Genomic DNA, 13,857 nt, shown 5'->3' with positions numbered 1-13,857 from the left:
GTCCGGACTACAGCCGGGTCACGGCGTGTCTGTGCGATCTGCCTCCTCTGCTCAGGCTCTAAAGGAACTACAAGTCCCAGCAATCTCTGTCCACATGAAGAACTACAACTCCCAGCATGCACTGTGTAAGTGATGGGGGTTCCGCTCCCAGCCTGGAATAACATGCTGTGGGACTACATATCCCAGCATGATTTTCTCTATGGAGATATTACAGGTCCAGTGATCTCTACATACCCCAGTCTGCTCCCCGGCCCCTCCCCCTCCTCAGAGGGAATTGCACCTCCCCAGTCCCGACCAGCCCTCCCCCATCCTGGGGAGAGGGGACCCACCACCTGTGGTGGGAGAGGATGGTAGGGTGCAATTACCCCTGAGGAGGGAGAGGGAAGCAGGCTGGGGTATGTAGAGATTGCTGGGACTTGTAGTACATCTATAGAAGAAATCATGCTGGGATATGTAGTCCTGTAACATCCTATTCCAGGCTGGGAGCTCAACCCCCATTACTTAGTACATGCTGGGAGTTGTAGTTCCTCATGTGGACAGAGATTGCTGGGAGTTGTAGTTCTTCAGAGGCTGAGCAGAGGAGGCAGGTTCCCCGGACACACAGACACGCTGTGACCCGGCTGTAGTCCAGACAATGGCTCCACCCTCCGGAGCTCTGTGGTGGAGATGTTTCCTGGATCGGCCCCGTGTGTGTGGGGGAGGGCGAGCAATTGGAGCCCCACCCTCGGTGGTAGGTGAGTGGAGATGTGGGTGTCAGTGTGTGGAGAGCGGGGGAGGAGGGACCATCCCCCACACAGAGCTCTGGAGGGAGGAGCCATTGTCCGGACTACAGCCGGGTCACGGCGTATCTGTGTGATCTGCCTCCTCTGCTCAGGCTCTAAAGGAACTACAAGTCCCAGCAATCTCTGTCCACATGAGGAACTACAACTCCCAGCATGTACTGTGTAAGTGATGGGGGTTCCGCTCCCAGCCTGGAATAAGATGCTGTGGGACTACATATCCCAGCATGATTTTCTCTATGGAGATATTACAGGTCCAGTGATCTCTACATACCCCAGTCTGCTCCCCGGCCCCTCCCCCTCCGCAGAGGGAATTGCACCCCCCCCAGTCCCGACCAGCCCTCCCCCATCCTGGGGGGAGGGGACCCACCACCTGTGGTGGGAGAGGATGGTGGGGTGCAATTACCCCTGAGGAGGGGGAGGGAAGCAGGCTGGGGTATGTAGAGATTGCTGGGACTTGTAGTACATCTATAGAAGAAATCATGCTGGGATATGTAGTCCTGTAACATCCTATTCTAGGCTAGGAGCTGAACCCCCATCACTTACACAGTACATGCTGGGAGTTGTAGTTCCTTATGTGCACAGAGATTGCTGGGAGTTGTAGTTCTTCAGAGGCTGAGCAGAGGAGGCAGGTTCCCCGGACACACAGACACGCTGTGACCCGGATGTAGTCCGGACAATGGCTCCTCCCTCCGGAGCTCTGTGGTGGAGATGTTTCCTCCTCACCGCTCTCCTCACACTGACGCGCTCCCTTCCCCGCTCAGCTTTTTATCTGATCAAGCTGTGACGTCACAAGTGTAACGGCTCCAGCCTCCAGCTCCTGATTGGCTATTCATCCTCTGGTCACGCCCATCCCACGCGCTGATCACGCCCACTCCCACGTGAGCCGTTAGGTCGCTCTCTGCAGCAGTCACGTGTTGCACGTAACGGTCAGAACGAGGCCACGTGACTTCACAGGAGAAGCATGAAATCCTCCCTGCAGCTACTGCGCATGTGCGGCTCAGACGGCAGAAGGTAAACAAGCAGAGGTGATGATTTCCATGGAAACCATTAGCCCCATAAATGCCAGACACTGGAGTCTCCGCCCCATGCAGGTTCCCAGCCTATCTCCTGCAGGCTGCTGCTTGAGTGGGCGGGATGGGGGGGAGTGGGCAGGATGGGGGGTGTGGCCTGGAAGAGGGAGGAGTTCCTGGAGGTGCATTACTTTCCAGGCCTGAAACTCCCCCTCGTCAGTGTTGTGATTGGTCAGGGTGAGTAGGAAGCTTTCTTCAGCTCCTCCTCCCTGAGTCCTGACCTCTGACCCCCCTCCCTCCAGATCATACTGTCACTGCTCTGTGATCACTGAACTCCAGGCTTTGGATGGAGTAGTACTTCTGCTGGAGGGGGTGAGTGGGGGAGGGGAACAAAGTCACAAAACTTTAGGATTTTGGAGAGAAGTGAATATGAAGCCAGCCTAGAAGTGCAGAGAGTTGTCACTGCAGAGCTGAGCAAGAAGACAGTGAAGACATCTCTATGTCTCTCCATGTGCCAGGAATCTCTGTCCAGCCATTTCTATATCCCATCCCTGAGATCCCTGTATACTTCACATAACATTCCTCATCACATTTCTATATCCCATCCCTAAGATCCCTGTATACTTCACATAACATTCCTCATCACATTTCTATATACCATCCCTAAGATCCCTGTATACTTCACATAACATTCCTCATCACATTTCTATATACCATCCCTAAGATCCCTGTATACTTCACATAACATTCCTCATCACATTTCTATATCCCATCCCTGAGATCCCTGTATACTTCACATAACATTCCTCATCACATTTCTATATACCATCCCTAAGATCCCTGTATACTTCACATAACATTCCTCATCACATTTCTGTATACCATCCCTAAGATCCCTGTATACTTCACATAACATTCCTCATCACATTTCTATATCCATCCCTAAGATCCCTGTATACTTCACATAACATTCCTCATCACATTTCTATATCCCATCCCTAAGATCCCTGTATACTTCACATAACATTCCTCATCACATTTCTATATCCATCCCTAAGATCCCTGTATACTTCACATAACATTCCTCATCACATTTCTATATCCATCCCTGAGATCCCTGTATACTTCACATAACATTCCTCATCACATTTCTATATCCCATCCCTGAGATCCCTGTATACTTCACATAACATTCCTCATCACATTTCTATATCTCATCCCTAAGATCCCTGTATACTTCACATAACATTCCTCATCACATTTCTATATACCCTCCCTAAGATCCCTGTATACTTCACATAACATTCCTCATCACATTTCTATATACCATCCCTGAGATCCCTGTATACTTCACATAACATTCCTCATCACATTTCTATATCTCATCCCTAAGATCCCTGTATACTTCACATAACAAACATTCCTCATCACATCTCCTTGTATTTCGCACATAGGGGAACCCGTTCACTTCAATGGGCCGCCATATATGTGACAAACACATCGCATTTGGGGCGCCATTAACAATTATTGGGCACCGCAAGTTCTTTGCGCATGTGAAGTACATTTCCGGAATGCGCTGCAGATTGCCCGTTACCTGCGCACTTTGTCACACATTCAAGTGACCTCAAATGTCAATGTGGCCCAATGTCTCCTATACACGGCTAGTTTTCTTTTCATTTCCGGGGGGGGGGGCTGTCAGGTAGGTTGTAGGGGGCCCCATGATTTCTAACAGCGGCCCTGCGTGACCAATGGGGTGCCATCTCCTTCTCATGTACCCCGTGTGTCATGTATGTAATCTGTGACCATCTCGTGATCATGTATGTAATTTGTGACTGTCCTGTGTGTCATGTATGTAATCTGTGACAGTCCCTTGTGTCATGTATGCAATCTCTGACCATCCCGTGTGTCATGTATGTATTCTATGACTGTCCTGTGTGTCATGTATGTAATCTATGACTGTCCCGTGTGTCATGTATGTAATCTATGACTGTCCCTTGTGTCTTGTATGTAATCTATGACTGTCCCGTGTGTCATGTATGTAATCTGTGACCATCTCGTGATCATGTATGTAATTTGTGACTGTCCTGTGTGTCATGTATGTAATCTGTGACAGTCCCTTGTGTCATGTATGCAATCTCTGACCATCCCGTGTGTCATGTATGTAATCTATGACTGTCCCGTGTGTCATGTATGTAATCTATGACTGTCCCGTGTGTCATGTATGTAATCTATGACTGTCCCTTGTGTCTTGTATGTAATCTATGACAGTCCCGTGTGTCATGTATGGAATCTTTGACCGTCCCATGTGTCATGTATGTAATCTGTGACCGTCCCGTGTGTCATGTATGTAATCTATGACTGTCCCGTGTGTCATGTATGTAATTTGTGACTGTCCCTTGTGTCATGTATGCAATCTCTGACCATCCTGTGTGTCATGTATGTAATCTATGACTGTCCTGTGTGTCATGTATGTAATCTATGACTGTCCTGTGTGTCATGTATGTAATCAATGACTGTCCCGTGTGTCATGTATGTAATCTGTTACTGTCCCGTGTGTCATGTATGTAATCTGTGACTGTCCCATGTGTCATGTATGTAACCTGTGACTGTCCCATGTGTCATGTATGTAATCTGTGACTGTCCCTTGTGTCATGTATGTAATCTGTGACTGTCCCGTGTGTCATGTATGTAATCTATGACTGTCCCGTGTGTCATATATATAATCTATGACTGTCCCGTGTGTCATATATATAATCTATGACCGTCCCGTGTGTCATGTATATAATCTATGACTGTCCCGTGTGTCATATATATAATCTATGACCGTCCCGTGTGTCATGTATATAATCTATGACCGTCCCGTGTGTCATGTATGTAATCTCTGACTCTCTCTTGTATCATGTATGTAATCTCTGACTGTCCCAAGGGTTTCCCCTGGGGGGGTATTGCTCTCCTCTGATCATACAGAATGGAATCAGGGGGGCCCCAGCTAAACCCCCCTAAAATGTCTGATAGATCCCCCATCAGGGGGCGCTCTGGGCTCCTCCGGGGACAAAGTTCCCCCTTTGGTGTCATAATGAGTGGCGGCAGAATCGCCTCCTGAAGCGCACATGTGACTTTCCCTGACAATGGCGTGTCATGTGACGCCGTACACAAATCTCTTTTCTATCGTTTTATCCCATGAATGGCGCTTTTTATTGCTGGGATTTCATCACCTCACCGCTTTTTTAAATTTTTTGCGCTATAAACAGGAAAAAAACTACAGTTTTGAAAAAAAAATTATATCTTTTTACTTCCCGCTATAAAACATTTCCAATAATTGTTTTTTTTTGTTTTTTTTTAAATCGAATTTCTTCATCAATTTAAGCGAAATGTTTTTGGTAAAAATAACCCAATAAGGCCCCTTTCACACAGGGGCGGCGTCGGCAGTAAAGTGGCACTAATGATAGCGGCGCTTTACCTTCGGTATTCAGCCGCTAGCGGGGGCGATTTTACCCCCCTGCTAGCGACCGAGAAGTGTTAAAAACCACCGCAAAGCGCCTCTGCAGAATAGCCGCGCTGACCCATTTGATTTCAATGGGCAGGAGTGGTGAAGGAGCGCTGTATACTCTGCTCCTCCACCACTCCGAAGATGCTGCTAGCAGGCTTTTTTTCCCGTCCTGCTAGCGCACCGCTTCCTCGGGGCTTTCACACTGGAGAGACAGCAGCGGCTGTTTTGGGTCGGTTTGCAGGCGCTATTTTTAGCGCAATAGCGCCTGCAAACCGCCCCAGTGTGAAAGGGGCCTAAGTGTAAATTGATTGGTTTCAAGAAACGTTATCACATCTACAAACTATGCGATATATACTGGAATTTATATTTCTTTATTCATACTAGTAATGGCGGCGATCATTGACTTCTAGCGGTACTGTAATATTGCGGTGGACAATCTGACACTGACTGACACATTGTGGGAACTAGTGACACCAATACAGTGATCACTGCTAATACTATATACCAGGGGTGCCCAACCGCTGGCCCACAGCGCCCTCTGACATGACCCGCCACCTCCTGCTCTGGGGTGGCCGGTCAGCAAGCCCAGATCACGGGTTCTCCGACCCGCCATCCCCGAGAATCGGTGTGAATGGAGCCGTCGCTAGAGCAAGCATGCGGCTGCAGTAGAGAGCAGAGCCGATGAGTCCTGTATAGTGCTGGCTCCTGTCACAGGCGGAGTGATACCAAATGTACTCTGCCTGAGACACCAGCCGCCAGCGATACCCACCAGGAGTACCCAGCAGTAATACCCACTAGCAATAACTGCTAACAGTACCCACCAGAAGTACCAGCAAAACCCACCAGCACCCGCCAACAGTACCCACTAGCAGTATCCACAATACCCGCCATAAGTACCAGCAAAACCGACCATCTATATTCATCCAGGGGGACAGCCAGCAGCAGCCGCCAGCCATACCCGCCTGGGGACAGCAACCGCCAACGATACCTACAGACATCCTGAGGAAGAAGAGAAGATTGAGGTCAGTTTTTAATAAAAAATCAAACAGCAATGGGGATATCTGCACTCTGTACTCGCTACACTGGGCTGCTTTCACACTGATCTGCAGGTGCGGTGCAATGTACCTGTACTGACCCATAGACTTCTATTATTACCTGTACTGATCCATAGACTTCTATTATTACCTGTACTGACCCATAGACTTCTGTTATTACCTGTACTGACCCATAGACTTCTATTATTACCTGCACTGACCCATAGACTTCTATTATTACCTGTACTGACCCATAGACTTCTGTTATTACCTGTACTGACCCATAGACTTCTATTATTACCTGTACTGACCCATAGACTTCTATTATTACCTGTAGTGACCCATAGACTTCTATTATTACCTGTACTGACCCATAGACTTCTATTATTACCTGTACTGATCCATAGACTTCTATTATTACCTGTACTGATCCATAGACTTCTATTATTACCTGTACTGAGCCATAGACTTCTATTATTACCTGTACTGACCCATAGACTTCTATTATTACCTGTACTGATCCATAGACTTCTATTATTACCTGTACTGACCCATAGACTTCTATTATTACCTGTACTGACCCATAGACTTCTGTTATTACCTGCACTGACCCATAGACTTCTATTATTACCTGTACTGACCCATAGACTTCTATTATTACCTGTACTGACCCATAGACTTCTATTATTACTTCTACTGACCCATAGACTTCTGTTATTACCTGTACTGAGCCATAGACTTCTATTATTACCTGTACTGACCCATAGACTTCTATTATTACCTGTACTGACCCATAGACTTCTATTATTACCTGCACTGATCCATAGACTTCTATTATTACCTGTACTGAGCCATAGACTTCTATTATTACCTGTACTGAGCCATAGACTTCTGTTATTACCTGTACTGACCCATAGACTTCTGTTATTACCTGTGGGTTTGGTGTGCTTTCAGAAAGTGCATCACACCTGCAGGATATAATAGAATTCTATGGCAAATTGCAGCTAACCCACAGGAAAGCCACAGGAGCACTGCACTGAACCCACGGTGCAGGTAAACTGTAGCGCATCAGTGTGAAAGCAGCCTTAGCACTCATTCATACAATCGGTCCCTTTGCAGCACATCCCCCACTGACAGGATGGAGCTCTGCCTTGTTTACATAGGCAGAGCTCTGTTCTGTGTCTCTCCTCGTTAATCAGCAGGTGTCGGGGGACATGCATTGGCCGGAGGACATGCATACTTACCTCCTCTATGCAGTTGGTTTTGCACAGAGCAGCCCGGATCCTCCTCTTCTCGGGTCCCTCATTGGTGCTCCTGGCCCCTCCCTCCTGTTGAGTGCCCCCACAGCAAGCAGCTTGCTATGGGGGCACCCGAGCCGAGTCACCAGGGCGGCTGTTAGAAATCATGGGGCCTCCGCACAGCCTACCTGATGGGGCCTCTTTCAACCACACCCCTGACCCCGGCTCAAAACAAAATGCAGGTTTGTTGCCATTTACATATATGTGTGTGTTTACAATTGCACAAAGGAGTGGGGGCAGTTTAAATTGTATTTTATTTTTTTTAATAAAAAAATCTTACACTGTATCTTTTAAATTTTTTTTCTTTGTTTTTTTCCTTTCACAAGGGATGTACAGCATCCCTTGTGATAATATAGGCCATGACCGGTCCTCTTTATGGAGAGATCTGGGGTCTTTTAGACCCCCTTATCTGTCCTCTGGCCTCAAAAGCACCTGATCAAACCAAGATCAGTCTGATCAGATGCTTGTTCAGGCCGGTAATGGATTGTTTACATGATAACAAAACCGGAAGTGATACAATTCTCGCCACTCCTGGTTTGTGACGTCACGCAGTGGGAGGAACGACATCCACCCCTCTCACTGTGTCTCGGGAACTGGATGCTACTGGTCCCATCTTAAAGGTGGTGGTTGGGGGACCCCCTTCCACTGCCTGGAAAAATAATCCAGCGGCTTCTTAGCCGCTAGGATTACTTTTAGTTTGTGCGGAATTGCTGGGGCTAAAAAATGATATTGCTGCAGTGATGACCGAGATATCACCCTTCCAATCCAGACACGTACTGGTACATCGCTGGACGGGAAGAGGTTAAAGTGGATTTGTTTGGGGGGCAGTAAAAATGCAGCTCTGCTGCACATCTTTACTGCTCCCCCAAATGAAGTGTAAAGTAGCAGCATCTCACCGTCTTATGATCATCAGCATTACAATAATCACACAGACAGCACAGTAAGCAGGTGCTCTATCATGGCCCTATCATGGCTCTATTATGCCTCTATCGTGGCTCTATCATATCCCTATCATGTTCCTATCATGGCCCTATCATATCCCTATCATGGTCCTATCATGGCCCTATTATGGCCTTATCATAGCGCTATCATATCCCTACCATGGCTTTACCATGGTTCTACCATGGCCCTATTATATCCCTATCATGCCTCTATCATGCCTCTACCATGGCTCTATCATATCCCTATCATGGTCCTATCATGTTCCTATCATGTTCCTATCATGTTCCTATCATGGCTCTATCATATCCCTATCATGGTCCTATCATGGCCCTATTATGGCCTTATCATATCCCTACCATGGCTTTACCATGGTTCTACCATGGCCCTATTATATCCCTATCATGCCTCTATCATGCCTCTACCATGGCCCTATAATATCTCTATCATATCCCTATCATGGCTCTATCATATCTCTATCATGCCTCTATCATGGCCCTATAATATCTCTATCATATCCCTATCATGGCTCTATCATATCTCTATCATGCCTCTATCATGCCTCTACCATGGCCCTATAATATCTCTATCATATCCCTATCATGGCCCTATTATATCCCTATCATGCCTCTATCATGCCTCTATCATGCCTCTACCATGGCCCTATAATATCTCTATCATGGCTCTATCATATCCCTATCATGGCTCTATCATATCCCTATAATGTCTCTATCATGGCTCTGCTTTTGATTGAACGAAAGACTAAAATTTTCTAAAACGAAATTCAAAAGAATGAAAAACATTTGGATCATTTTGTTTTTCGTATTTTCTAACATAATTAAATTATTAACCATTATTATAGTTTTTATTATTATTATTTTAATAATAAATAATAATAACTATAATAATAGTTATAAATTATTAAATTATAGGTATTGGAATTTCCGTTTAATTTGGCAAACTGAACGTAACGAATTTATCTGAAATAACGAATGCCGCATCTAAATGAAATGATCTGATAAACAAAAAAAACAAACGAATGAAAGGAGCACTTACTGTGCTGCCTGTGTGATTTATTATAATATTGATACCCTGCTGTGCTGGGAGTTCTATAATAGGACACAGTGAGGGTTCAATGCTCTATTATTCACTCGCTGTGTCCAGTGCAGCTACGCTCTCCTTCTGATGTTCCCTGTCAGCCTTTTACTTCACATAAGGGAATTTAACAAGACTCGTGGCCACTCATTAAAATTAGAAGAAAAGCAGTTTTACTGCGTAGAGGGTTCTTTACTGTAAGAGCGGCAAGGATGTGGAATCCTCTTCCACAGGCGGTGGTCTCAGCGGGGAGCATCAATAATTTCAAAAAAACTATTAGATAAGCACCTGAACGACCGCAACATACAGGGATATACAATGTAATACTGACATATAATCACACACATAGGTTGGCCTTGATGGACTTGTGTCTTTTTTTAACCTCACCTACTATGTAATTATGTTTTTTGAGAAGCGCAGCTCCTTACGTTTATCTATTTATGCTTGTGTACATTTCACTTTGAGCTGCAGCTGTAGTTGTAGGTTTGGAAACAGCGCCGTTTTTTTCTTTTACATACTACAGGAGATGATCAGAGACTGCAGACATAATACAGGAGATGGTCAGAGACTGCAGACATGATACAGGAGACGGTCAGAGACTGCAGACATATTACAGGAGATGGTCAGAGACTGCAGACATGATACAGGAGACGGTCAGAGACTGCAGACATACTATAGGAGACGGTCAGAGACTGCCGATATACTATAGGAGATGGTCAGAAACTGCAGACATGATACAGGAGATGGTCAGAGACTGCAGACATGATACAAGAGATGGTCAGAGACTTCAGCCATGATACAGGAGATGGTCAGAGACTGCAGACATGATACAGGAGACGGTCAGGGACTGCAGACATAATACAGGAGACGGTCAGAGACTGCAGACATATTACAGGAGACGGTCAGAGAATTTGGGCATTTAATGTCCAATTGAACTTTCAGTTAATATCAGCTAAATGCATTTCAGGTGCATCAAAATAAAAGATCCCCCCCCCCCCCCTCCATCCTTTCTTTCTCCCTCTCCTCCCCCCTTCTTCCCTTCCCTCCCTACTTGTCATCTTCCCTCCCTTATTTTCCTTTTCCTAGTCCTTTCTCCACCCCCTCCCCTCACTCCCTTTCACTTAAACTATTTTTTTATAGTAGATTTATATTTCACTTAGGATATTTTCATTTATTAATTTTTGCACTACTCCTTTGGTTAGATTCCAGCCGAACAATTTTTTCGGGCCCTATTTGGCGTCTCCCTATGTGCACTACCCAGTGACGGTTTTTCTTGACTTGACATTGAGTCGCCGGCAAAAGATCCTCATATGGGTGAGTGATTGGTGATGGGCGTGGTAGTCGACAGCCTACTCTACCGTGCCATTATTATTTTTATTTCCTATTTTTTTTTATTGTATTCTAAGTCAATGTAATGTTTTTAATTTTGTTTCGTTCTATGCAGTGTTACATCTAATTGTCTTTAAAACATCCCTTGATGAGCTCAGAGTGGCGAAACATGTCGGGACAATCACTCCAATGCTATTGCCGAGTGATTCAATGTTGTCATCTGCTTTGAATTCTAGATGTTTCCTTGTACATGTGCACATAACTTATACAGTGGAACCTCGGATTAGGAGCATAATCCGTTCCAGGAGAATGCTCGTAATCCAAAGTACTCGCATATCAAAGCGTGTTTTCCCATTGAAGTCAATGGAAACGAAAATAATTCATTCCGCATTGATTTCAATGGGATGCAATACCACATGCGGGCGGGGGGGGGGGGGGGCGCTGAAGAGCCTCGGAAACGCCCGAAAAGGCCCGAGAACAGTTCGGCTGACCTCGGAAAGACTTCCTACCCGAGATTTGCCGAGGTCAGCCGTGCTGTACTCGGGGCCTTTCCGTGCATTTCCGAACAGGACGTTCAGCTCTGCTCGGCTCCGGCGCCCCCCCCACCTCAGGCCAAAAGCGGTACTACCCACCGCTTTGGCCTGAATCGTGCTCGTTTTGCGAGACAACACTCATAAACCGAGTTACGATTTTTAAAAATACAGTGCTTGTATTGCGAAACGCTCCTTAACCGCGTTACTCCCAATCCGAGGTTCCACTGTACCAAAAAAACCTTTTAACTTAGTCTTGTATGTAGCAATAAAAATCTTGTCATTTTTTTTATACATATTGCGGAGTTTTGAAATGAGTTCTTCTTGTTTTGCCGGCACCCTCAAAAATTTCCCTTGTCTACACTTATCTACAGGGATGTTGGTGCCATTTCCTTGTCATTGTCACCTACCCACATTACTACTTCCCAAAAGATGCGCAAAGTTTTACAGTTGTGTTTTTTTTTTTTTATAAAGCAAACACAGCCTGAGTAGAAAATCCTGTCCTCTGCCAGCATGCTGCAGAGTGGCACCCTTGCAGTGGTCTTCAAAGGCTCAACACAACCCCTATAAGCCTCTCAATTGAAAAGCTCCTGCTCCCTGCTGATTGGAGAGCTCCTGTTCTGACTCACCGGGGTGGGGGGGCATGTGCAGAGAGGCTGCTGCTTCCACATACAGAGAGCATGGGTGCTACTCTGCAGGCAGGGGACTGGCTTTTTTACTCAGGCTGTGCACACCTTTTGCTTCTATGAACCTGTTGTATTTACCAGATGTAAACTAAAAGTTCAATTGGCCTTTAACTGCTGGAAGTCAGTCTAGGCAAGAACATACAAACACAGTTGGCAGGGGCCCAAGGGCTGCACATTGAACTGCCAAAGGGCCACCAGTTGGGCACCAGGGGGTTAGAACCTCTGTCAAAATTGCTATTGGTGTTTGTGTCCCCATTGGGAATATTCACCCTGACTTCCTGTCCCAGTGACCGCACAGGAAATTAAGTTTTCTGATTGGCAGAAATCTCTTTCTGAATACCTGATCTTTTGTTTCTCTTCCAGTTATTGAAGGACACTTCCCCGGATGCAGATGATGGTTGTTCTCTTCAGCAGCCTTCAGGCTTTTCCAAAGACCTCCAAACTCTTGGCCCATCTCCATGGAGCCTCTTTCCGCTTATAACCTCACTACGAGGCTCGGCCTGCACACATCCAGCCAATGGCAGAAGAGGGAGGCCAAGGAAAGAATCCTTATCACCGCAGCGTCACTGCTAGGAAATAAAGAAGACCCCTGTGCCTGAGACTGTACTGGTCTAATTACCACCAATCGTGCAACTTTGTCCATAGGCAGTGTCATCGGTCTGGAAACTCTGATGCAGCCGGCTATGTTGGGGCCTTAAAAAAAATGTTGGATATCCTCCTTCGACCTATTAAAATATATCTGTTTCTTACACCATACACCATACAGACGTGCTGGGAGGAAGTAAAGACAGACTGATGCGGGCTTACACTTAACCAGGGAACCTGTATACCCTCTTGGACTTTGGCCCACATTAATCCGAGGTTTATTTAAATATCTCCTTGGGGCTCCATATTGGGATCTGTGACCTGATTCCACTCACCTTCATTTTTTAGCGGGATTGTACCCGCCACCCTCCATACTCCATCAAGCAGGCTCTCACTCCTGTGGTCTACTTGGTCCCCTCTCTATCCTCTTGAACCTTGGTTCTGTGATTCCTGTGTGGCCGTGGCGGACGGCAAGTTGTTTGATTCGCACTGGATGCTGGAAATGTCCTTGGGAATGTCTACATGATTTTCAAGGGATGAAACACCCACTCTGACCAATTATCGTTACCCCTGAAGTAGAGGTCAACTCTTTTGCATACCTCGAAATGTTGGGTTTCTATGATCATTGGGTCTTTATTTACCTGTATCATTGCAATTGGTCATTTCTTCATAGAATTTGTTTCTTCCCATTACATGCATCCATTTTATTGTACATACGGTTAGGTCATGTGTAATGATTTTTAAATGTTAAACTAATAAACTACAATACTTTTATACAAAAACTTAAATTTTCTACTATTTTCTACTCTATTAGAGGTAACCCCGCTAAAAAAGTCCCGTTAGAGGAACTGCACTCCGATAGGGGGTGCTTGTGTTTGGTATTAAAATATACTCCAAAGACATGCTGGTAGGTTAATTGGATCCTGTCTAAATTGGCCCTAGTATGTATGAATGTGAGTTAGGGACCTTAGATTGTAAGCTCCTTGAGGGTAGGGACTGATGTGAATGTACAATGTATATGTAAAAGCGCTGCGTAAATTGACGGCGCTATATAAGTACCTGAAATAAATAAATAAATA

General features: G+C 45.7%; 1 long non-coding RNA gene across 2 annotated transcripts; it reads left to right on the top strand.

Annotated features, from left to right (window-relative positions):
- Nucleotides 1-1,955: 1,955 nt before the first annotated feature.
- On the top strand, nucleotides 1,956-13,491 carry LOC141103854 (uncharacterized). Of its 2 annotated transcripts, XR_012235385.1 has the most exons (4): nucleotides 1,956-2,164; nucleotides 6,210-6,304; nucleotides 10,851-10,962; nucleotides 12,557-13,491. It is a non-coding gene; the product is annotated as an uncharacterized lncRNA (long non-coding RNA). The 2 variants fall into 2 exon arrangements; XR_012235386.1 differs by lacking the exon at nucleotides 10,851-10,962 and having other exon boundaries at nucleotides 1,965-2,164.
- The last annotated feature ends 366 nt before the right edge of the window (nucleotides 13,492-13,857 follow it).

The sequence above is a fragment of the Aquarana catesbeiana genome, linkage group LG07, assembly GCF_042186555.1.
Source record: "Aquarana catesbeiana isolate 2022-GZ linkage group LG07, ASM4218655v1, whole genome shotgun sequence".
Lineage (NCBI taxonomy): Eukaryota > Metazoa > Chordata > Amphibia > Anura > Ranidae > Aquarana > Aquarana catesbeiana.
The sequence above is the reverse complement of the archived record's forward strand: the minus strand, read 5'-3'. Positions and strand labels throughout refer to the sequence as shown.